Source organism: Callithrix jacchus, chromosome 5, assembly GCF_049354715.1.
Source record: "Callithrix jacchus isolate 240 chromosome 5, calJac240_pri, whole genome shotgun sequence".
Lineage (NCBI taxonomy): Eukaryota > Metazoa > Chordata > Mammalia > Primates > Cebidae > Callithrix > Callithrix jacchus.
This window is the reverse complement of record NC_133506.1, coordinates 152864257-152890395: the sequence shown is the minus strand read 5'-3', so window position 1 is coordinate 152890395 and position 26139 is coordinate 152864257. Positions and strand designations below refer to the sequence as shown.

The following is a 26139-nucleotide window of genomic DNA, read 5'->3' as shown; positions in this document are numbered from 1 at the left end:
TCGTTAGAGTATCCTATCATTCTGATTAACAACTAGAATGTTCATTTCAGCAGCACTAATCCTTTTACTGTTCATCATTTACATATGCCAAGCTTTCTCTTGCCTTAGAAACCTTGCTGTTGCATCTTCGCTTTTTGTGAAGATGGTTCTTTATATCATTTAAAACGCAACTCCAATGTCTCCATTTCAGAGAGGTCTTCCCCATCTAAAATAGGACCACCTGTACCAAGTTTCTGTCATAACACCATGCTTTAATTTCTCAAGAAAACATATCCCAGTCTAATTTATTTTATGTTTACATATTCATCATCTTATCTGGCTTCCCAGGTGATAAGCTCTGTGAAAGCTGAAATTTCATGGGGCCTCTTCAAGGTAAAGCCTAGCCCCTACCCCAGTGCTTGGTCCTCAGTGCACACTCAAAAATTTTCTGACCATAGAATTCTAAGATGACCCCATGATCTCAACCACCTGCTGTTACTGCTATAATTATGTTATCCAACATGGCCAATGCTCTTTGAAGATGTAATTAAGGTTACTAATCAGTTGGATTAAAGAAAAACAACGATGATATGGGTTTTGAGCCATTTCAAAGCAGATAATTTTCTCTGGCAGCACAGGAGAACATAAAAAGGATTCAAAACCAAGAAGGATTTATTATAGTACAGTCTAAGTATAATATTCCCTGTATATAACATTCTGTTTCTGTGCCCTTGATAGTAATATAAGGGCTAAGTCAAATGCCTCTTCAACTGTTAAGTAGTCTCTGATAGCACCTCTTTGCTGTGTCATTTACATGCACAAATTGCTTACATACATGAGGAGGGACCCAACCTATGGAGTGCCTATTATACACTGTACAGGGCGTCAGGCACTATTATCTCATTTAGTCATCACGACAGCCTTGTAATATTATTGAGTCCACTGAGGGTCACAACTACGTGACCAAACTATGATTCAGCCCCAGGCAGTTTAAATTATTTTTAAAAAGTAAAACCAAAATAAAACAAAACCCAGGAAAAAGAAGATAAAGTAAGAATAAAAGCATTCAATGCGTATAGTTGCATTTTGAACCATGCTGATGGCACTAATAACATTGGGTGGTGGTCCACCTATTGACAGATGTGCCCTATCTTCACATCTGGCTTCAAAGTTCCTTAGGGACATTTACTTCATACGCAAGTCCCCTTGTGTGGGCCATTTTACTTATCACTCAGGTCTCAAAAGAAACATTATTTCCTCCAGGAAACTTTTCCTGACTTGTCCTTTTTCCCAGACCCATGTCCTCTTGTTATGGATTCTGATTCAATTAAAATAAAGAATATTTTTCTGTTAGATATTTTATGATTTATTAATGCCTGGTAATTAATTACTACAGCATAAACAAACTTAAGGGCAGAGGCTATATATATCGCTGTCTTTTTCAGAAGTGTATCTTCAGAGCCTAACCCTGTATGGCCTGTGGTAGGCACAATATAAATACTTAAAGAGAATGAACAAATACCCAAGTGCCTAAGACGGTGTTTGCCTGGGATAGCACACTTTTCCTGTGCCTTGTCTCCACCATGGCTGAAAATATTTTCTCCTTGGTGACTGAATAAATGGATGGATAAATGGATAGATGGATAATTCTCCCAGTCTAGATTTCTGAAATTCACATTCGAAGAATGGAAAACATGTGGAAGAGCAGAACTTCTTTATTGTCTATTATCCTTTTCTTGCTGACTACTGAAACCACCAGCACAATACTGTCCTTAGAGATCTCACTTTAGGTGAGGCTGCTAGAGAGGGCCTTTCTTTCTTGCCTAATTTTTTCTCTTCTCTTCCCTTTCCTGTTCCCCTTCCCTTCTTCCTTTCTTCCCTTTCTCCTCTCCTTTCCTTCTCCTCCCCTTTTCCTTCTCCCCCTCCCCTTCCCTTCTTTCTTCCTTCTCTCTTTTCTTCTCCTCTTCTCTCTTCTTCTCCTTCTCCATCTCCTTCCTTTCTCTCTCTCTCTTCCTGTCTTCCTGTCTTTCCGTCTTTCTCTTTCTTAAGCAAATCTAATTCTGTCAAGAAATTTGTCTTTAATATGCTTGGCCTAGCTTCCTCGACAAAACTAGCAAATGTTAAATAATGCAACACAACATAAATAATACAAACAATGCAAATAATGATGGCATGGCATTCTCAACATCAAGCTGATTCATTTAAGGACTGGCAACATCAAGCATTATTCCAAAGAAATTAAACACTTGGAGATACTATAGATATACAATTAGTATTAATTGGTCTGAATAGTACTTACAGTGCTTGAGTAATTTATCTTCCCACATAGTTATTTCCATCTGAGGTTAAACGCAAACCATGCTGAAAGGTTTCTTTGGGTGCAGAGCGATGCTGTTGGAAAGGAACCTGGATGTCATGGTGATATCTCTAACACTGGATTTGCACAGCACCATGTTTTGCAGAAGCTTAATTGTGTTGTTATTTTAAGGAGAGATTTGCACCAAAGATCTGGCATGCTGCAGAGGATGCCAGATGGTTAGCCTGGAAAGTTTCTTTTTGGTAACAGGTGGGATGTTTAATCTCACTATCCAGCCCAAGGCACAACCCAGTTCTTTCTTAGCTCTGTGCTATTCTGGGAGCCAGTTCTCAGCAGAGAAGTACTTTTCCAACAATGGAAAATACACTTTTTTTAAATGAGTGGTGCCAAGCACATAGTAAGCACTCAAAGATAATGCTTATGGATTTTTTTTTTTTTTTCGAGATGGAGTTTTGCTCTTGTTACCCAGGCTGGAGTGCAATGGCGCGATCTCAGCTCACTGCAACCTCCGCCTCCTGGGTTCAGGTAATTTTCCTGCCTCAGCCTCCTTAGTAGCTGGGATTACAGGCACGCACACCATGCCCAGCTAATTTTTTGTATTTTTAGTAGAGACGGGGTTTCACCTTGTTGACCAGGATGGTCTCGATCTCTTGATCTCATGATCCACCTGCCTCAGCCTCCCAAAGTGCTGGGATCACAGGCGTGAGCCACCACGCCCTGCCCAATGTTTATGATCTTTAAGTTTAAAACTCCATATGTCCAGCCCAATTTTCCTGAGTATCAGCAACCAGCTGTCCACACTCAGCTTCTCCTCTTGTACTTCTGCTACTTCCGAGCCAAAGCAGAACCATGGCTTCTGCCCACAAGCCTCAACCCTTGCCCTAGGCCAGATCGGCTCCCACCCTCAAGTCCCTCCATCTCTGTAAATGAAACCACCACCCACTAAATTGCTCCAGACAAAGATGCCGGGGTTTCTATGGATTGCTGCGTTCCCCGACATCCCACTTAAATTCATTAGTAAGTTCTGTTGACTCTACCCCCAGAGTATATCTCTAACCCTATTCTCTTATCGATGCAATTGTTGTTCAAGTTAGCATCCTCCCTCTCCTAATTGGCCTGCTTCCTTCTATTCTTGTCCTTTAAAGTCCACTGTGCACCTGGCAGCCTGGGTGAGACCTACCTTGTCAACCGGATCCTTTCATTCCCTTGACAGTTTCCGAAAACATTTAGAATGAAATTTTACTGGTTGGTCCTGTGTGTGTGATTGGTGCCTGCCCAATGAGAACCCTACCTTCCCTCCTTCTTGCACTCACTCACCACTCCTCAGCCCCATGGCCTTGTCTTTGACCCTCCAGCAGACTGAGCAAGCACCAGGCTCAAGGGCTTGGTGCTTGTTGGCCTTGCTGTTTGAAATGTACATCTCATAGATCTACTTGGGATCTTCTCACAGGTCAAACACCACCTCCTCAGATTGTCTGACCTCTTTGGCTCTCAATCATATTACCCTGTTTTATTTTTTTCAGGGCACTTGATTATATCTAAAATTATTATTTGCTCACATGTATGCGTTGCCTGTGCCCCCCACTAATACAGAAGCCTCTTGAGCTCCAAGACCTTGCCAGTCAGTACAGTACCCCTGACATACAGAAGTGTGGACATAGCATCCATGCTGAGTGCACACTTGTTGCCTACTGGCTGGCTGAAAATGCAAGTAGGGTCAACATCAGTCTCCAAGGGACCAGATACTTTTCTAGGTCCTGAGATTTCTGAAATTTTTACATAGCAATATCTGGTTGCAATCAATCAAAGACAGTAGGAAAGAATCGAATTCCAATTTTCCAAGAAACACACACACACACATATACACACAATGGATAATGTATCTGTAGAGATACGGTCCCTTTAGGTAGCCTTTGGTTCTTGCTGGAGCATTGGACCTCTGATTTTCAAGCTGAGACAGTTGCTGAGGGCTCCACCTCTGGAAGCTGGAGCACCAGGCATCCAAGTCTTCAGCCAGAGCAGCTCTGCTTTAATCTGCTTTAATTTTAAAAAATATAATTGGCTTCCACAAAAGAGGATGTCTGAAAGCTAGGATCTCTCCACTGAAAAGGAATACAACTATGTTCATGTGCATTTAGAAGTCCCCACTCTGAACACCCTTAAGCAGAGCTGAGATGTGCTGCTTCTAATTTCATGCTTCTCCCCTGCCTTCTGCTCCCACTGTTGCTGCCTGGGTTGAGATCCCCACACCTGCACTTTTGACCCTAAGAGGACCTGGAAGGTTTTCTGTGTCCTTTCCCATTCCTTCTGATAATCCCTTTCTCACCCTGCTGCTGCTAAATTAACATTTATCCACCATCTCCACTGAAATCACTTTATGCTCAAAGCCTGTCCTGTTGGGACCTTCATTGTCTCACTTCTTCAAGTGCTTGACAGCCTGCAAACCTCGAGACCAGCCCACAAGCTTCCAGAGCAATGGTTCTTGGTTATTCACTCGACATTCACCAAGGCCTGACTTTCTCCTTTCTGGGTGCATCGCTGGGCCAGGCCATTCCTGCTGCCATTCGCCCTTCCTCTGCGATTCACCAGTTTCAACCCTAACTCTTCTCCCTTCCATGTCCCCATTCCTCACCCGACCTTACTGCACTCTCAGGAAGAACTTCTCCCTCTAATTCTGTGCCCACAACTTTGTCTGCACTACTAAAGTGACACTTATCACACGACTTTGCTCTGTGGGCTATACTCATGGGGAAATACAAGATTTAGAGTAGAGTTCAGGTCACAACTCATTACTGTATAAGCTTAGACTCACCCTCTCTGAGCCTCATTCACTTTACTTATAAAATAGATGGAGTAACGTCTCCCTCTCAAAGCTGCGATAGGTGTTGTGATATATATGTGAAAACAATTTGGAAACTACAAATGCAAAGTATTTTTATTCCTCTTGGCTGCTTGAAGGCAGGAACCATCCTATTCATTTTTGACCTAATCCCTATCTCCAGTGCATGCCAGGATCTAGCAGAGCACATTCATTTCAGTATAGTTCTGAGAAAAAGAGAGAGGACCCATTCCAACTCAAACTTAGTACTGCAATTAGAACTTTAAAGTTGCTCAAAAGAGTTCTTTCTGATCTAAAGAGGAAAAAATGACTGGAAGATGAGCCTTTAGGTGACTTCTTAACAATTTTTACTTATAATTATTTGGTTGGGGGGTGGGAGGGTGGGGAGCTAGATGAGCCTTTGATAGGACATCTGTGAAGTTAGAACAGTCCTGGGTCTTTTGTGTACTCTGAGCAGTCCACGTCACAAGAGTTTTCCATTCGCTGATATTTTCTGCAACACATTAAGCAGATGTCTACTCCATTCTAAGTTTGCATGGGGCCCAGGAGCCCTTTGAGAAAGAGCTTCAGTGAGACATTGGGTTGATATGTACAGGTCTGTCTGATGGTCAGGGTGAATGGATATATTCTCAGAAGGCGGACAGACAAGAGAAAAAGAAAACAGCCTCCCTGAAGTGATGCTTCATAGAGAAGTCTTGAAGGATGATGTGGTTTTTGCAACAGGGTCTGGATGAGGCAGGAAGTAGGGGCTTCCCGGAGGCTGTGCCCCTCCCTGGCTTTCTTTCCCATCTTGAGTGTGGATCACCATGTCTGATGATCAGATAGGTCAGGTCATGCCCTAAACAAAGGCATACACATATCGGAAGGCATCATTCACATTGTAGGTTTGTGCACTTTCTTTGCAGTTTTCCGCCAGAGGAAAGTCAAATGTCTTAACGACTTGCCTAATTCTTACAAGGCACTGTTGGAAAGTCACGTGTCTTAAGGAAAGAGTGACTTTACTAATTTTTTTTTTTTTTTTGAAACGGAGTTTCGCTCTTGTTACCCAGGCTGGAGTGCAATGGCGCGATCTCGGCTCACCGCAACCTCTGCCTCCTGGGTTCAGGCAATTCTCCTGCCTCAGCCTTCCAAGTAGCTGGGATTACAGGCACGCGCCACCATGCCCAGCTAATTTTTTGTATCTTTAGTAGAGACGGGCTTTCACCATTTTGACCAGGATGGTCTCGATCTCTTGACCTCGTGATCCACCCGCCTTGGCCTCCCAAAGTGCTGGGATTACAGGCTGTGCCCGGCTGACTTTCCTAATTTTTACTAAGGCACTGTTTAGGGTAGGGGAGGCCCTGGCAGGGACCCTTGGAAGAAGAGGGCTGTCTATAGTGGAAAGAACTATGAAATTAGGAACCTAATAGTTCTACTTTAGTTCTGTATCTTAGTCATTTTAGCCCCTTAGAACCAAAAATAGCACCTGGTACATATTTATTCAATAAATTAGATTAGGTTTTTAAGGAGGCATCATAGATCTCATAATATTCTTCATTCCTTTTCTGTTCTCTTCCCAGACTTGGGATTTTGTCACAAGGAGATAATATTTCCAGCAAAAATATAAAGTTTCCCTCAAGACACAAATTAGAAAACATGGTGGTGGGATCCCCCGTGAGGAAGCCATCCTTCCAGGCCCAGGTTTTCCCACCCTGTCTCCATTTCCAACTTACCATAAGTACTTTTCTGCCCCCTAAAATGCAGGACACTAATCAAGTCAGTTAAGAAGTTTTTATTTCAAGCCTGCTGGGCTTTACAAAGGACTGCATTTGACTCTGGGCATGGATTCAAAGTCCTTTTGAATAAATGACCTGCTTGTCTAGCTGTCAAAATGCGGACCTCAACTGGCACTCTTAACTATAGCCCTGATTCAAGTTTACATGCCAGGAACGGAACTTCTGCCTTTCAAATTCAACAAGGTCTTCAGACCATGGCTGCCTTGCACAATATGGACCTGCTATTAGAGCAACTAAGGGTATTTACGATTTATTCAAATAATGTAGTGCAAAGAATAGGAGGTTTGAAAGTCTGGCGAGGAGTAGAGGAATTGACTTCCATAAATCTAGGGCCCTAAAAATACCTTTTTTGTTCAAGTGTTGGAAAGGATTTAGTCGACCTTTTTGCTTCATTGGCATTTCTTTACGTTTTCCTGGTAACCAGAGACAAGTTGCACAATCGGTGTGGCATTTGGCTCCTGATTCGGGCGAGAGGGAGCGCTGTCTGCTATTTCAGCAGGCCCAGCACAGCGGAGCGCAGAGCGTTCAGCACTGAGGGGACCTGCCAGCAGCAGGCCCTGCCAAACCAAACAGGAATCAGCGTGGACAAAGGCAAGATTATGTGGTGGGAAAAGGATACCCCAAATTAAGGCAGGAAAGCCACGTCAATTATATTTGGAAGCGGTGTCTTTACCCCGGGTTACAAAGCCATCTCTCTAAGAGCTCTGAGGATGCTACCTTTTCACCGAAAGCTCACCCACAAAAGGTCAGTGGGTGGAGTTTAAGCAAAACGCTTTTTCTCTTATGACTTCCTGTGGGTCTTGATTTCTCGCCACAAGTCTTTCTGCCACCACTGTGCCCTTCCATGCACGCTAGTCACAGCAGGAGGAGGACGGGAGTGGGAGCGCGCGCCAGGAGCAGATTTCGGGGGCGTGAGCCGGCGACCCTGGCAGGGGGCTCTCCGTGCAGTGGCCCGCGGTGGGCTGGTAGTGCTGAGCACTGCGTCCCTGCTTCCGTCCTGACCTCAGTGGAAGAAAAATAAAAACGAAACAAACCCAAACCAACAAAACACCTGGTATTTCCCGGCCACCAGCCTCAGTGAGTGCCCGCACGGGATAAGCTCTTACTGACTCCTCCTGGTGGCTTCCGGCTGCACGGTCACTGTTGGGAGTTGAAGGCAAAGCAGCTGGGCTCGCTTCTTGATACCAAGCTGGGCCAAGTCCCCTGGGAACACGCCGGGGAGGGGGGCGCCATGCAGGCGCAGAAGCAGCTCGGGGCTGGGAGAACTGGCAAGGCCGCCTGCGGTGCTGTGCCCAGGGAGTCCATGATTCTTTATTCCTCGTGTCTCCTTTTTCAAAATGCAAAATAAAATGAGGGATTTTAGTTTTAACAATGAAAGTACAACAAATATATAATCACCAAGATATTTAGATGGAAACAGACCTTGTTTTTTTTTCTCTGTAAAAAGTAAGACTTTGAAGATACTGTAAGGCCCCGCCTTCATCCCCCTCCACCCCAGAGTGAACCTGCTTAAATTTGTCTGTATTGTTCCCACACATTTTTTCCTACTTTTTCCTTGCATGGTTTTATTTAAATCGATCTTGCATCGTTTTTAAATTTGTGTAAATCATATCCTTTAAATATCTTTTTACAATTTACATTTTGCACTTAACCTGCCACTTTAGGAATCTGTCATTCTGATAGTAAATCTAGCTTTAAGATTGTTTAATGAACTTTTCAATAAGAATAATTGTTTTTAAAATCCATTCTATTCAATAGGATGCATTTCCCCACAACTCCCCCCACCCACACACACTTTTTTTTTTTCTTTTTTTGAGACGATGTCTTACTCTGTCGCCCAGGCTGGATCTTGACTCACTGCAACCTCTGCCTCCCTGGTTCAAGCCATTATCTTGCCTCAGCCTCCAGAATAGGTGGGACTACAGGCGCGTGCCACCATGCCTGGCTAATTTTTTTTTAATTCTGTTTTTGTTTTTTTGTTTTTTTTGCATTTTTAGTAGAGACTGTGTTTCACCGTGTTAGCCAGGATGGTCTTGATCTACTGACCTCACGATCCGCCTGCCTCGGCCTCCCAAAGTGCGGGGATTACAGGCATGAGCCACCTTGCCTGGCCTTTTTCCCACTTTTTAAATTACATAGAATACAATTAGCATGTTTGTACATTTACACTAGCACACATACCTAGTATATATGGGAGTAGACCCTAAAGAAATTAGAAGTAGAATGTCTGAGCCATAGGTCAGTTTCAACCTTGCCAAATAATAACAAATTGCTCTCCAAGAGGCTGTGCTAATTTTCAAGCTCACCAGCAATGTTTAAGATTTTTTACCAAAACTTGGTACACCACCCCGTTCATCATATTTGCTGATTTGATGGTTTCAAGTGGTACTTGGCTGTTTAAATTTTCAGTTCCCTGAGAACTAGTAAGGTTGAGCATATTTTCTTTTTTTCTTTCTTTTTTTTTTTTTTTTTTTGAGATGGAGTTTCGCTCTTGTTACCCAGGCTGGAGTGCAATGGCGCGATCTTGGCTCACCACAAGCTCTGCCTCCTGGGTTCAGGCAATTCTCCTGCCTCAGCCTCCTGAGTAGCTGGGATTACAGGCATGCGCTACCATGCCCAGCTAATTTTTTATATATATATATAAATATATAATAATTTATATATATATATAAATATATAATAATTTATATATTTATATATATATATATTTTTTTTTTTAGTAGAGACGGGGTTTCACCATGTTGACCAGGATGGTCTCGATTTCTTGACCTCGTGATCCCCCCGCCTTGGCCTCCCAAAGCACTGGGATTACAGGCTTGAGCCACCGTGCCTGGCCAGGTTGAGCATATTTTCTTACGCTGTTGTCCATTTGAGCTTCTTGCTTTTTAAACTGCCTATTTATGTACGTTGCAACATTTCTGTTGTGTTATTGTAGGGTTTTAAAAATCCATTTGAAATTTATATGTGGTTTCTATAAGTTTTCCTTTTCACTTTGTTTATGGTGTCTTTTAAATTTTAATATAGTTATAAAGGGTGTAGCTAAATGTATTAATCTTTCATCCTTTTTTAGTTCTATAAAGATTCCTCCATGCTTTAAGATTTTTTTTTTTTAATTTCAGTCTTTAAGGCTGAATCTGGGAATGTGAGTTTGTGTATCATGAAACAGGGATTAAACTTTTGTCGTGTATGTAATGAACTGTTCTACACCATCTGTTGAAGAGTCTACCTTATCACCACTGATTTATGATACTACTTGTCATATTCTGTTTCCATATTTTGTGGGCTGATTTCTAGGTTTGCTCACTTATTTGTCTATCTCTGAATCAGTTCTATTCTTTCACAATCATAAAATTTTATAAAGTCTTATTATAATAAAGTATGTATTTTCCCTCTTCTTATTTTTCTTTCTTCTAGATTTTCTTGGCACTTACTGGCCATTTACTCTTTCATAATATTTCAGAATCAGCTTGTCCAGATCCTTAAAAATTCCTATTGAGAATATGACTGAAATTATATTAAATTTATAAAGTAGTTTTGGAAGAATTGGCATCTTTATGATATTGAGTCTTTGAATCATGAAAACAATGCATCTCTCTATTAATAAGTTCTTGCATGTCTTTTAAAAATGTTTTTTTGGGCTGGGCACAGTGGCTTGCACCAGTAGTCCCAGTACTTTGGGAGGCCAAGGCAGAAAGATACCTTGAGGCCTGGAGTTCTAGACCAGCCTGAGCAACATAGCCAGCCCCCATCTGTACAAAAAAACATAAAAATAAAGGGTATGGTGGCACACACCTGTAGTCCCGGCTATTCCAAAGGCTGAGGTGGGAGGATCACTTGAGGTCAGGAGTTCGAGGCTGCCAAGGGCTAGGATTGTGCCATTGCACTCCAGCCTGGGTGACAAAGTGAGACTCTATCTCTAAAAACAGTTTTCTTTAGAAGTATTGGACATTTTCATTACTTTTTTTTTTCTGGGCAGCTTTTAGATTTTATTATTAACATAAATTGTATCTTTTAAAATTATATTGTCTGATTATTTGTTGCTTAGTAATGGTAATGAAAAAATAATATATCTTGTATCTAAATACAATCCAACATTTTTTATTTGTTCTAATAGTTTGAATAAATTCCAGGATTAACTGTGTGGACAACAATATCAAGAATGAATGTTTCCTTCTTCCTTTCTAATCAGTATAATTTTTTACCCTCTCCTGCCTCCAGTCTGCACAGTCAGTAAAGAAACAATGGGTTGGGCACCGTGGCTCATGCCTGTAATCCCAGCACTTTGGGAGGTCAAGGCGGGTGGATCAAGACCATCCTAGCTAACACAGTGAAGTCCTGTCTCTACTAAAAATACAAAAAATTAGCTGGGCGTGGTGGTGTGTACCTGTAGTCCCAGCTACTCAGGAGGCTGAGGCAGAAGAATCGCTTGAACCCAGGAGGTGGAGGTTGTGGTGAGCCGAGATCGAGCCACTGAACTCCAGCTTGGGCAACAGAGCAAGAAACAATGATGGCTGACAAACTAACTCATGATTTTAAAGACCATGCTTTTGTTTTGTTTTTGTTATTATCATTATTTTTATTAGTGTATTCTGTAACCTCCGTGCTTTAAAATTAAAAATCAAAATAAACCAAGAATTTTACATATATGGAGACACTTAAAAAAAATGTATAAATCAGTTGTAGTAGGCAAAAAAAAAAATTGGTCCCCAAATATCCACTTTGTAATCCCTGAACCTATGAAATGCTGGGTCACATGACAAAAGGAATTAAGGTAGCAGAATGAATTAAGGCTGCTAATGAGCTGACCTTAAATAAAGAGAGTCACCTGGATTATCCAGGTGCGTCCAGAGTCAACAAAAGAGTCCTAAAAAGTCTGGGAGAAAGGCAGAAGAAGCTGTCTGAAATATGCAGCGTACCAAGGAGTGCAGAGGGCCTAGAGAAGCTTGAAAAGATAAAAAGTGAATTCTCCCCAGAGCCTCCAGAAAGGAGCATAGCTCTGCCACCACCTGGATTTCAGCCCAGTAATGCCTGTGTTAGGCTTTTGATCTGTAGAACTATAAGACATGTGTGTTATTTGAAGCCACTACCTTTGTGGTAATTTTTTACAGCAGCGACAGAAAACTAATACACCAATGGAAATTAAAACTACATGAAATAATAATGTCACATATCAAAGCTTTCGAGATTCTGTTAAGGCAGTAATCATATAAAGTAGACAGTCTTAAAATGCCCATATTGAAAAAGATGAAAGATAATAAAGTATACTACATAAGAAGTTAGATTAGTTCATTTATATTCCTCTCTATATTGTCTATTCTTTTCAGCATTTCATCAAACCTTTTTTCAAAGTTCTTAGTTTCTTTGCATTGGGTTAGAATAAGTTCTTTTAATTCCCAGAAGTTTCTTATCATCCACCTTCTGAAGCCTACTTCAGATAATGGAACACAGTCCTTTTCCATCAGGGCTTGTTCCATTGCTGATGAGGAACTGCAATCCCCTGTAGAGGGAGAGGGGTTCTGATTTTGGGTATGCTTGGCCTTCTTAGGCTGGTTTTTTCCCTTTATTATAAATTTATCCATCTGTCGTCTTTACAATTACCGCTTTTCGAATTAGGTTTCTGAGTCGACGTCCAATTTATTGATTCCCAGTGCTGGGATTCAAGCAACCCTCTGCGCCGGCCAAAATAGCAGCGATAAGACTGATGGTGCTCTTCTGCCCGGGAATCTCTGGTCTCGCTTCCTTCTTGAGTCCGCAACAAGCGGCTCTGCCTTCCTGGAGCTACAAACACCAGTCAGTAAGGGAACCAGTCCTGTTTACTCTGCATGAAGAGCTGCCACACCAAGGCAGCTAACGGAGTTGAAAAATACAACATGAGAACTTAGTGAAATATGCACAAGTTTAAATAGCAGAATGGATCAAGCAGAAGAAAGGATATCAGAGGTCGAAGACCAACTTAATGAAATAAAACGGCAAGACAAGAATAGAGAAAAAAGAATGAAAAGGAATGAGCAAAGTCTCCAAGAAATATGGGACTATGTGAAAAGACCCAATCTACGTTTGATTGGTATACCTGAATGTGATGGAGAGAATGAATCCAAGCTGGAAAATACTTTTCAGGATATCATCAGGAAAATTTTCCCAATCTAGCAAAGCAGGACACTATTCAACCCCAGGTAATACAGAGAACACCACAAAGATATTCCTCAAGAAGAGCAACCCCAAGGCACATAATCGTTAGATTCACCAGGATCGAAACGAAGGAGAAAATACTAAGGGCAGCCAGAGAGAAAGGCCAGGTTACCCATAAAGGTAAGCCTATTAGACTTACAGCAGATCTCTCAGCGGAAACCCTACAAGCCAGAAGAGAGTGGGGGCCAATATTCAACATACTTAAAGAACAGAACTTTCAGCCTAGAATCTCATATCCTGCCAAACTAAGCTTCACAATTGAAGGAAAAATAAAATCTTTTATGAACAAGCAAGTACTCAGAGATTTTATTACCACCAGGCCTGCTTTACAAGAGCTTCTGAAAGAAGCATTACACATAGAAAGGAACAACCAGTATTAGCCTTTCTAAAAATATACCAAAAAGTAAAGAGCATCAACATAAAGAAGAATTTACATCAACAAATGGGTAAAATAGCCAGTTAACATCAAATGGCAGTAACCCTAAATTTAAATCGACTAAATCCCCCAGTCAAAAGATACAGCCAAAACCTAACAGTATATCCAAAGATACACAAAGACTCAAAACAAAGGGTTGGAGAAAAATTTACCAACCAAATGGACAGCAAAAATAAATAAATAAACAAAAAGCAGGAGTTGCAATTCTCACATTTGATAAAATAGATTTCAAAGCAACAAAGATACAGTGGTAAAAGGATCAATGCAACAATAAGAGATCTTAATACTCAGATACATAAGTCCCATAACAAGATTTAGACTCAACGAGACAGAAAATTAATAAGGATATCCAGGACTTCAACTCAGATCTGGAACAAGTAAACTCAATAAATATTTATAGAGTTCTCCATTTTAAACACACAAAATATTGATCGGCCATTATTAATACCCATTTTTAGAATGAAGCAATATTCCTGTTCTCTCTCCCTCTTTTTCTTCCTCTTTCTTCCTCTCCTTCTCTCCTTTTTTTACTTTTCAACATCCTAGTTCCTCACCTCTACTCAATACATTCCTCTGAACACCTGATTCCTTGTGATTCTCTCGTCCCACTGGAAAAAACAAAAAGAAGTTAGATTAATAACAGAGTAAGTACAAAAAAGGAAGGAAATCATAGAAAGAAAAGCAGCAATTAATGCATTAGTGAAAATAAAACTAATATTATTTTTGAGAACTTATTCTGAGAACTATTCTAAATGTTTTACACATATTAACCCATTTCTTTCTTGCAATAACCTTGTATGTAGGTATTATTATTGCCTTTTTTTCAGTTGAGGCATCTGAGGCATGAAGAGATTAAGTAACTTGCTCAGCCTGTAAGTGGAGAAATTGGGGTTCAAACCCACATACCAGACTCTAGAGTCCATGTTCTTAACAACCACATTCATCATCCCACTAAACAAAAATGCAGTAAAGAGAATCGACATCCCAAATTTGCTTCTTTCAAGAGACTAGTGAAATAGAACTATGGCCTGACGTATCCAGAAAAACAGTGGAAATAAACAATATTACAATTGGTAAAACAACATAACCACATCAGTAGCAATGTTTAATATGCAAATATCATCCACAGGACTCTATTAAGAGATTTGAAAACTTTGCCAAGCACGGTGCTTTGAATAGTACTTTTTCTAGAACAGTGCCATTCAAAATGGGATCAGCTGACTGATCTGCAAATTATTTCTTGCCACTCTGCCATGAAGTAAGTACAGAAATTGAGAGTGAGTGCTTAAAACCTGTGAAAGCATTTTTTGTTACCATGCTGCAGCATCCAAGAATATAATTTTGTATTTTACAAAAGTGTTGGTCTTTAATAAAACTGGAAGCTCTGTCTTAGAAAACTATAACTTAAAACTGACTCAAGAAGAAATAGTAAATAAAAAATAAAACAAGGCTGGATGCAGTGACTCATGCGTGTAGTTCTGCTACTTTAGGAGGCTGAAGCAGGAGGATTGCTTGAGCCTGGGAGTTTGAGAGCAGCCTGGGCAACGTACTGTCTGGATAAAATTTCTTTTTTTCTTTTCTTTTTTTTTGAAACAGAATCTGGCTCTGTCACCCAGGCTGGAATGCTGTGGTACTGTCATGGCTCATTGCAGCTTCAAACTCCTGAGCTCAAGCCATCCTTCCACCTCAGGCTCCCAAGTAGTTGAGACTACAGGCTCACACCACCACACCCAGCTAAGTTTTTCATGTTTGGTAGAGATAGGGTCTCGCTGTGTTGCCAGGCTTGTCTCAAAATTCTGTACTCAAACAATCCTCCCTCCATGGCCTCTCAAAGTGCTAGGATTACAGGTGGGAGCCACAGCACCCAGTCAAATTTGGTATGTCTTCGTGCAAAGATCTGTGCGTAGAAATATCTTTATATTTTTGTCTGAACATGTCTATATTTCAACCGTACTCATCGTTATTGTTTAGTTAAATATAGAAGTCTAGCTTTGTAGACACTTTCTTTTAGCATTCTTTTTTTTTTTTCAAAGTCTCTCTATGTACCCCAGGCTGGAGTACAGTGGCACAATCTTGGTTTGCTGCAACTTCTGTCTCCCAGGTTCAAGCAATTCTCCTGCCTCAGCCTCCCACGTAGCTGAGATTACAGGCACACACCATCACGCCCAGCTAATTTTCATGTTTTTAGTAAAGACAGTGTTTTTCTATGTTGGCCAGGCTAGTCTTGAACTCCAGATCTCAGGTGATCTGCCTGCCTTGGCCTCCCACTGGAATTACAGACATGAGCCACTGTATCCGGCCTCTTTTAGCATTTTTTAAGTTATTCTATTCTTTTCTAGCCTCCAGTATTGCTTTGGAGAAGTTTGCTATTGATATAATATTTGTTCTTTTTTCCCCTAAGATCTCCTTGTCTTTGGTGTTCTATAATGTCACTATCATGTATCTAGGTGCAAACTTCTTTTTATTATGCTTGGCATTCATTGTACTACATGAATCTGAAGATTTATAAATTTCAAAAATTTTAGAAATTTCTACTTCTCAGGTCCCTATCATTTCTTTCTGACTTTTCAGCTAGACATGGTATTGCTGATTTTCGTTCTACCCTCCACATTTCCTGACTACTTTGTTTCTTGGCAGTCAGGTCTGCATAACATTCTTGGACCTATTTTGCCATTCACAAATTCCTGCTTCAGTTCTGACTTTGTTAATCTGTCAATTTAATTTTAATTAATATAATAATTCCTTTTTATTTCTCAACATTTTACTTGGCTTTTTAAATCTACATATTTTAATCTACTTAATTGTAAGAGTGCCTTATTATTTCTTTGGGGTTTTTTTGTAACTTAAATCCTTTTAATTTAATAATTATTTTCTAATCTGCCAGAATGTTATATGATCTGGAATTTTAGGAACTCTAAATGTGCTATTGCTTTGTCTTCTAACCTTTTCTACTGGTGGATTTTTTTCTTCCTAAAGTTTTTAAAATTAGGATTGTGAGATCACACAGCACATGTGGGTCTGATTCTAAAATAACTTCTGCGAGATTTTAACTATGGGAATTCAGGGCAAAATTTTTAAACTTTTTTTCAAAAATGTATTTGCTTCTGCTTCTACAATGTACTCTTTTAGATTTATCGCTTGACTTTCATCAATTTTTTTAAATTAATTGGCTAGGTTAGGGGAGAGTTCCTGATATTTAGAAAGCATCGGTTTGTTCTCTAAATCCATAAGGCCCATACTTATGAATTCTCACAGTAGAATTTTCATGCTTCTACATGGAACCTACCCATGAAGAGAGAAATCTCCTTGTTTTCACCCTGTGCTGAGTGTTTCTGGCTTAGCCTTTTGTTGTGTGTTCAGCCCTCATAAGTCCCAACTTTATGTAAATCAGGAGTTAGGAGCATGTTCAATTCCAGCCTTCTGCTACCAAAACACCAGGGGTTTGGTCTGGGTCTGGCTGCTTGCCACACAGAAAGCCAATGACTGAGACAACAAGTATTGCCAAGGAAGAAAGCTTTAATTGTGTGCTACAATGGAAGAAATGACATTGACACCTCAAATCCATCTCCCTCATGGCTAAAACTTGGAGTTTATATAGCAGGGAAGAAATGCAACAATGTGTAAAAAAAAAAAAAAAAACAAAAAACAGGAACTAGGGAAGGGTAAGGAAGCAATCATGATGAATGAGAGGTCCAGTATCTCATTGTCTGGATGTGGCGATATAGTGAATTTTGCCTGTTTGATGCTCTGAGAGGCTCAAGGGATCCTTTCCTGAGGAAGGTACTCATAAAACAAGTGTAAGTTTCAAGCTTTAAGACCAGAGGGGGTCAATTTCTATGTTTATCCAAAAACAACTCTCTGTGGTAGTGTTCCCAACCTTTTTGGCACCAGGGACTGGTTTCGTGGAATACAATTTTTCCACAACCAGGGGTTGCGGGATCACTGGGGATGGTTTCAGGATGAAACTGTTTCGCCTCATCAGGCATTAGTTAGATTCTCATAAGGAGCACACAACCTCGATCCCCAACATGCGCAGTTCACAATTGGGTTCATGCTCCTATCAGAATCTAATAGCACTGCTGCTCTGGCAGGAGGTAGAGCTCAGGCAGCGATGCTTGCTTACCTGCTGCACCACCTGGTCCATGGCCCTGGGTTTGGGGACCACTACTCTATGGGACTGTTGGGTCGGCTTCACCTCCATCTTGAATATGTCTCAACTGCTGTCCTTAAATTCATGTTGACATTTGAATTGGGTTAATAAACTGCCCCCCCACACACACCACCTGAATTGGGTTAATAAACTGCTCCCCCACCACCTTCTTAAAGAAGCAAAATCAGGTCATATCCTTGTGCTCTGACTTTTCCTGCTTTGCTCTTGAACCTTTCTCTTTCAATCTTCTGAGCTCTACTAGGAATTTTAAAATGCTTAAAAACATTTCTAGGTGTTTGTCACAGGAGGTGTTTCAGATTCTATCATCCCCAGTATTGCTGAGCCAAATCCTCCTATTCTCAAGAACAAGTTCCCAAATGTGCACAGTCACAGTAGAAAAAAGTTTTTTCCATCTGACTGCTTAAAGAAATCCATCCTCTCTGAATGGAACTTGGGGAAAGTGCTGTCAGTAGTTAACTAGAGATTGCAGCATCCTCAGGAAAATATCCAACGGCCAACAGTCTTGGGCCCACTGCAACACAGCCGTCCAAGGTCTGCTGTCCTTCACAGCTCTGGGCACAGAGTCGAGCCAGGGAGCTCTGGAACACGATGAAAGGAAGGACCAGGTAGGCATGGTGAGGAATAGCAGCGAATGTGGGGTAATGGAAAGAGGTCTGGAGTCAGAACATTCAAGTTTAATCCCAGTCTTGGTGTTTGTGAACTGGGTAACTTTGGGCAAGTCACTTCGCAGAGATTCAGCTTTCTTTTGTGTTAGATTAGGTCAAGGCTTTTCAAATACTCCCTCCCATGAAGCACTTTCTTCAAAGAAAGCCTAACATTAAAGCAGATCAAAGTAGAATTGCTCTGCTTGAAGTGGGGAGCAGTATTGGCAGTGCCTCCCACCCTCTCCTACCCCAGGAAACCCCTGAGGCACTTCCTCTAAGCCCCCAGGGCTAGCATCATTTCACACTACGAGGTTCATCTTGTAAGGGTTTGATGTGATCGTTCTTCGAGTTGGGACCAAGCAAAACAGCCAATAAAGAGTCAGTGAAAGTGATTGCATTAAAACATGGTTTCTATGAGGACTAAAAAGTGCCTTCTGGGTTTCCTAGCAACAGAAATCAAGGTCTGCTGGCCACAGCAGAAAAAAAACCATTCTATGAAACATGGGGAAAAAATGGTTGAATTTAACCCTTTTTCCTGTATTGTGATGCAACAATAGAAATGATCATAGGGCAGCCACGTTTTAGCCCTTCCATCTCAAACCTTCCACCCTGCGAACTGCACATGTCATCACCAGCCAAAAGACAAGAACAGTAGAATTCCTGTTATTGAAAGATGGAAATAACATTTTCCCCTGTCTGATCCAAGTTTTTCTTGAGAAAGGAAAGGGGTGAGAGGAGAAAAGTAACATGAGCACTATTCCCTTTCATACCACAGTATGTAGGAGGAGATGTGCAAACACAGTTTCAGGATCCTCTTGGTCTCTTTATTCTTCTTTAAAATGAGCATTATCTTCTCGATTTACAGATTAGAAATTTATTCAGAACTTAATAGCTCATCCATGGTCACACACATATGAAATGGCAGAGAAAGGAAAAATGAGACCTTTTTTAAAAAGCTGATTTATAATTTTTATGAGGGTATTGACATACAGTGTTTTTGGTAAAAAGTGTACATCACTTTTCTTATTTTTCCCCTACTTTTTACTTTGAAAAAATTTAAGCCTGCAGAAATATTAACAAATGGAATTGAAATACCATATACCTTTCACCAAGGTTCACAAATAAACATTTCACCCATTTGCTTTCCCTGTATATGTAAGTATTTGTGTTTCTGTGTGTACATACACACGTATCTAAAACAGACAGACATAGGTTTATGCTGGACTGTGTAGTTAAGAGTTAACACTTTCTTCTATATAACCAAAATACCATTAACTATTCATAAGAATTAAATCCACTGATTATCATTTTACACAGGCTGTATTTAATTTTTTTGATTGTCTTCATGCTATCTTTTATAGATTTTTTAAATCTTGGGTCAAATCAAGATTTGCACTTTGCTTTTGTTGTTGTTAGTCTGCTTGATCACTCTATCAGGATTGGTATTCTCCCTGTTCTGTTTCTCATAACGTTCACTTTTTCTGAATCCAGATCAGTGTCTTAAAGAATGTTCTACATTCTTCATAATTTGACGGAGGTTATGGTTTTTAGCAAGAAAACTACGTAGGTGATATTGAGTACTTACTGCATCCCATCAGGGGGCAAATAAAGTCAGATGTGGGTGAGAGCAAGTTTGATCATGTGGTTTTAAGATGGTGCATGCCAGATCTCTTCGGTATAAAGGAGTGTTTTTTATTTGTAATTCGTAAGTAACGTGCATTGAGGAACTTTGTGACTATGTGAACAGTTTCACAACAATGTTTCAGCTAATGGTTGTAATCCATCATTGATCTTAATCTTGCCTGGATCATTTATTCATACTGAGAAGTATAAAATGGGAATTTGATTTAGTTATATCAATTCATTCTACATTTATTAGTTGGCATTATGTTTATAAAGAAGTTTTTTCTCTGTCTCTCCCTCTCACTCTCTCTCATAGAGCTAGTTCAGTAGTCACTGTAAACTCTAAATTTTGCTGCTTTTGACCTAAATTTCTCCTTAAAAAGGACTTCTGGTGGAAAATATTTGCTGTTGGCAGGCACGGTAATTTAGGCTCATTTGTCCAAGGTGCCTTCCAAAAGCTTAATGAGGAGCGGGATACAGGCAGTTCACTTTACCAGAGCTCCTAGGAATGAAGTTTTCTTTTATTAATAAGGAAATTGATAAATAATGTTATTAAGTAACTGATGAAAATAGAAAAGTGTTAATAAAATAAATAAAAGGGTAGAGATTGTTTTTAGGGTGTTATTGAGATCCTCAAACTGCTCATTTGATTTCAGGTTAAGAGTTTCAGATGTTCTTTGGAAGCCTCTAAGTTCCATATAGGAATCTAGTGTCAGTGTTAGAAGTATAATTAGTGCAGAGGGTGTTCATGGAACACTTGAAAAGTCGTAAGGCCGGAATGTAAGGTTTCTTTACTTACTGTTTTCAGATAAACTAATGAGGGCAGAAATAACCTTAGTTTGCATTAGGATGCCTGAAATAAAACCCAGCACAATATGATGTGGTTGGGGCTGTTTCTCAAGGAAGTTTGGAAGAGAAACTAACTGCAGGATATTTTTTTTAATTAAAACTCTCACAATTGAAATTCCCTACTTGTAGATATCACTCCAAAAAGTTTCTTACATCATGGCAAACCATGAATATTTCTTAGTGCCTTATAAAGAATGAAAGCTCTTGATATGCAGATTTCTTTTGAACATAAATTTTTTTAGGAAATATGGAGAGCTTACTGCCTTCTTGGCATGAATTTACAAGTTAGTGATCCAAAGATGAAAAATGCCCAGCTCCTGCCCCATGGCATCTCCAGAATTTCTGTTTAGAAGTTTAGGGATGGTAATTTAGGAGCTAAGGGATTTGTCATGAAGCTGTGTTTGCATTTCAAGTGAAATTATTTTTAAGAAGATTATATGTTACAGATTAATTAAAAAATCAGCAAAGTTTTCTGAAGATGCCTTCGCTCATACTTTGCATAAAACCAAGCAAATATCAGTTGTGTTAAATCAAAATGGTAGTTACTGATGGCAATTATGAAAATACTAAAACTTCTTCTCCCACGTTATATTATACCATACTGTTTCTATACTTGCAAATCTTGGTCTAAATAGGCATGATAGATGCATAAACGAGTAATTGTAATATAGTGTTAATGGGACAGATGAATTTAAAATGAGACCTTTAGCACCCAAATAGGGCTAAAATAATTCATTTGAGTTAGAGCCTAAGAGCACAACCATGAGATTTTTCCCTTCAGAGACAGCTGAGAACAGTTTGATTCAGAATTTGATACTGTTTTTTTTATCCTCAAATGGAATGTTCCTGGAGAACCTTTGCAACCACCAAACCAGACTGATCTTCCTGTGCAGTAGTTCTAGGGAGGACTAAGTTCAAAGGGAGCCATATTAGTCGATTATAGGATTTCAGATCTCTAGGAGTGGAAGTCCAGAAACAGTGGGACTACTGGCTTAGCAAAAAAGGACACTGACGTTAGGGTAAAAGAGACCATGAACCCTTTGATGGCTGTGTCAGGAATGTCCTAGAGGCTGGGGTCAAGTGGCAAAGATGGTATGATTGATAAGCTCTTGAAGAAAATTTGTAGAACAAAAAGCATCATTCAGGCACTCATTTATTTTTCGGTCAGTACAAAATATCATAGTTTAAATCTATCAAACAGTGGTCATCAACATTTATCCAACTTCTGCCTAACTAGATGTTGAGTGTCTTGAAGAGAAAGGTGCAATCTTATTTATCTGTATTTCACCAGCATCCACTGCTCTGCCTACCACCTAGTAGAATAAGGGTTGTATGATGAAATGAGAAAAGTCTTGATAATTCTCTTAACCAATAATGTAGAAACACGTTAAAGTAATGGTCAGTAATAATATAAATGTTGAACGGCAAAAAAAAAAAAACCAATTCTACTTAAAACGGGCAAAGGATCTGAATAGGCATATCTCAAAAGAAAAAGTACAAATGACCAACAAGTATATGAAAAAAAATGTTCAGTGTCACTAATCATCAGAAAAATGCTAATCAAAACCACGAGAAGACAGTATCTCTCCCAATTAGAATGGCTATTGTCAAAAAGACAGGAAATAATAAATGCTGACACGGATGCAGATGAAAGAGTATTCATACACTGTTGGGAATTTAAATTATAATAGTATGGGCATTATGAAAAAAAGCATGGAGTCTTCTGAAAAAACTAAAAATAGAACAGCAGTACAGTGCAGCAGTCCCACCCCTGGGTATTTATTTAAAGGAAAGGAAATCAGTATATCAGCAATTACCTGTACCCGATGGTTACTGCAGCACTATTCACAATAGCCAAGATGTGAAACCAACCTAAGTGTTCATCAGTGGATGAACAGATAAAGAAAACGTGGTATATAGACACAATGGCATACTATTCAGCCACAAAAAAGGAATGCAATTTTGTCATTTGTAGGAACTTGATTGGAACTGGAAGTCATTATGCAAAGTGATATAATCCAGGCAAGGAAGACAAATATTGCACATTCTCACTCATGGGGGAGCTTAAAAAGTTGATCTCGGCCGGGCGCAGTGGCTCATGCCTATAATCGCTACTTTGGGAGGCCGAGGCTGGTGGATCACGAGGTCAAGAGATCGAGACCATCCTGGTCAACAAGGTGAAACCCCGTCTCTACTAAAAATACAAAAATTAGCTGGACATGGTGGTGCGCGCCTGTAGTCCCAGCTACTCGGGAGGCTGAGGCAGGAGAATTGCTTGAACCCAGAAGGTGGCGATTGCGGTGAGCCGAGATCGTGCCATTGCACTCCAGTCTGGGTAACAAGAGCGAAACTCCATCTCAAAAAAAAAAAAAAAAGTTGATCTCATGGAGACAGAGGATAGAATTATGGGTATCAGAGAAAGGGAAGGGTCAGGGGATGAACAGAGGTTGGTTGATGGATAAAACATACAGATAGAAGGAATAATTCTAGAATCTGAAAGCACATAGAGTAACTGTAGTTAACAATAATTTCTTACATGTTTCAAAATTGGCAGAAGATTTGAAATGTTCCCAACACAAAGAAATGATGAATGTTTGAGGTGATAAAGATCCTGAATGTCCTGATTTGATCAGTAAACACTGAATGCATATATCAAAATATCACATGTACCCCATAAATATGTATAATTATTATGAATCACTAAATACGTATGTGTGAGTGTGTGTGTGTGTGTGTGTATTGATGACACTCAACTATGCCATGTATATAGTAGGTTCATGACTTAAACCATGACACAATGGAGTTTGTTAGAATAAATACTTAATACTTTTTGTAAGGATAAATATATAATTTGATGATTTAACTTTTTCACTTGTGCCAGTTTCCCATCATAGAAATGATGAAAACACCAACAATTAGCCTTTGAAACAAAATGAAACAAATATAACTTTTCATTTCTCTATGCTGAATACATGCTATTACCATACACAAGAAATCCTTAATGACAATAGCCACCGACTTAATAAATCACAGCTTAGGACAATCTATGAAATCACATATTGGATAATGATTCACTGATATCTCTTGGACTGTAGTCAGTTGGTTCATATATGGAAAAACATCTGATTTCAAACTCAGGCTACAAACTCCCAAGATCAATACAATCTAAGCGGTAAACAGCACAGAAATACACAGGCTCTTCTCCTAATGGTAAGCATCAGGACAATTAGTAGAAATACAGTTAGAAGCTGTGCTGCTTTGTTTGTTTTAACAGAGCTGTCTTGCAACGATTTTTAAAAGAGTATTTTGGGGTGTGTTAAATCACAAGATTTAAAATCTACCCGTTTCATAATTGCTAAAAACCATGCCATGCTGACACAAGACTTTTCCAAATTGCTGATTTATAAATCTGCAATACGCCATAACTTGGTACTGAATTCCCCTGAGTGAATCCATTCTTTTTTTTTTTTTTTTTGAGACGGAGTTTCGCTCTTGTTACCCAGGCTGGAGTGCAATGGCGCGATCTCGGCTCACTGCAACCTCCGCCTCCTGGGTTCAGGCAATTCTCCTGCCTCAGCCTCCCGAGTAGCTGGGATTACAGTGAATCCATTCTTTAGCATACACAGTAAGTCATTTTTTAACAGTAGATTTCATCTATATGTGCACATCCCAAGTATCTTAGATGGAAGGTTTTCACTATATTTTTACAAAGACTTAGGTATAATTTAAATAAGGGTATCTTTTTATATATTAACAATTTTTATAATCTTATAAACTCTGGTCTCATAATTTACATTTTCTCTTTTAAAAAAGCATTTAAGCCTAGTGATCCATTTAATTCTCTTTTCTTTTTCCTTTTTCTTTCTTTCTTTCTTTCTTTCTTTCTTTCTTTTTTTTTGAGACAGAGTCTCACTCTGTTGCCAGGCCTAAGTGCCCTGGCATGTTCTCAGCTCACTGCAACTTCCGCCTCCTGGGTTCAAGTGGTTCTCCTGTCTCAGCCTCCCTAGAAGCTGGGATTACAGGCACTTGCCACCACACCCAGCTAATTTTTGTATTTTTAGTAGAGACGGGGTTTAACCATGTTGTCCAGTATGGTCTCGATCTCTTGACCCCGTGATCTGTCTGCTTCAACCCCTGCAAAGTGCTAGGATTACAGGCGTGAGCCACCGCGCCCGGCAGATTCATTTAATTTTCAACTTTGACTGTCCTTATGTAAAAAGCATCACATTATGCCAGTGAGACAATGTGAAAACCATTTAGCGGATTGCTCTAGCTGACATGTTCTCTAGATGATCTACATAGTTAGGTCTTAGTAGATAACAGGTATTTGTTTTGTTTTTATTTTCTAATAGGCTCTCACATCCTTTTATTTGCCCAGACTTCAACACACATAAGCTCTCTTTTAAAAATGATAAAATAACTCTCTCCTAACCTCGATAAGCATGCATGCATTCAGAATCATTTTACTGTTACCTCTGAACTGTGTCTATATGAGGAAGTGGGAATGGAAAATGTTATTGTTCAATGTTAGATCTAAAGGGTAATCCTAAAACAGTTCGGAAGTTCCTCAGAAAATTAAAGCTAGAATTACCATATGTCCAATTCCATTCCTGATATTTACCCCAAAGAAACAAAAGCAGGGATACAGATATCTGTGCACCTGTGTTCACAGCAGCATTCTTCACCATAGCCAAAAGGGAGAAGCAACCCAAGTGTCCATAGACAGAGAAATGCATAAAGAAATGCAGTACACACATACAGTGGAATATTATTCAGCCTTAAAAAGGGAGCAATATGCCATAACATGGATGAAATTGAAAGACATTCTGCTCAGTGAACCAGTTACAAAGGACAAGAGCTGCATAATTCTGCTCACATAAGGTACTTAGAGTAGGGAACTTTATAGACAGAAAGTAAATTGGTGGTGGCCAGGGCCGAGGAGAGGCAGGAATGGGGAGTTAGTGTTTAATGGGAAGCATTTCGGTGTGAGAAGATAAAAAGTTCTGGATATGGGTGATGGTGATGGTTGCACGGCAATGTTAATATGTTTAATGCCACTGAACTGTACACTTAAAAATCATTAAAATGGCAAATTTTATTATGTATATTTAGCCACAATTTTTAGAAAATAAATAATTTTAAAGAGTAACCCAAATATTAGAATAAGGTCTAGTGAAAACCAAACTTTAAAGCTGACGGTTTCAGTAGGTAATCCTCCTAAAGCGTCTGTGAGATCCTGTGATCTGACCAGAAAAGAGATGATTCACTGTGGGAGAAAGAACCTTGGCAGGGCTGGCCCTTCTAACAAGACCTCTGG

At 39.8% G+C, this 26139-nt stretch overlaps 1 protein-coding gene and 1 long non-coding RNA gene across 3 annotated transcripts in view; one reads left to right on the top strand and one right to left on the bottom strand.

Moving 5' to 3' along the window:
- LOC144582895 (uncharacterized) overlaps positions 1–2414 on the bottom strand; it is a 35925-nt gene extending 33511 nt beyond the window's left edge. The window contains exon 1 of the long non-coding RNA XR_013536442.1: positions 2279–2414. This is a non-coding gene — a long non-coding RNA (uncharacterized LOC144582895). The remainder of the gene's footprint in view (positions 1–2278) is intronic.
- Positions 1–26139, top strand: part of STARD13 (StAR related lipid transfer domain containing 13) — a 554175-nt gene that overhangs the window by 60557 nt on the left and 467479 nt on the right. The gene's annotated exons all lie outside the window — the stretch shown is intronic.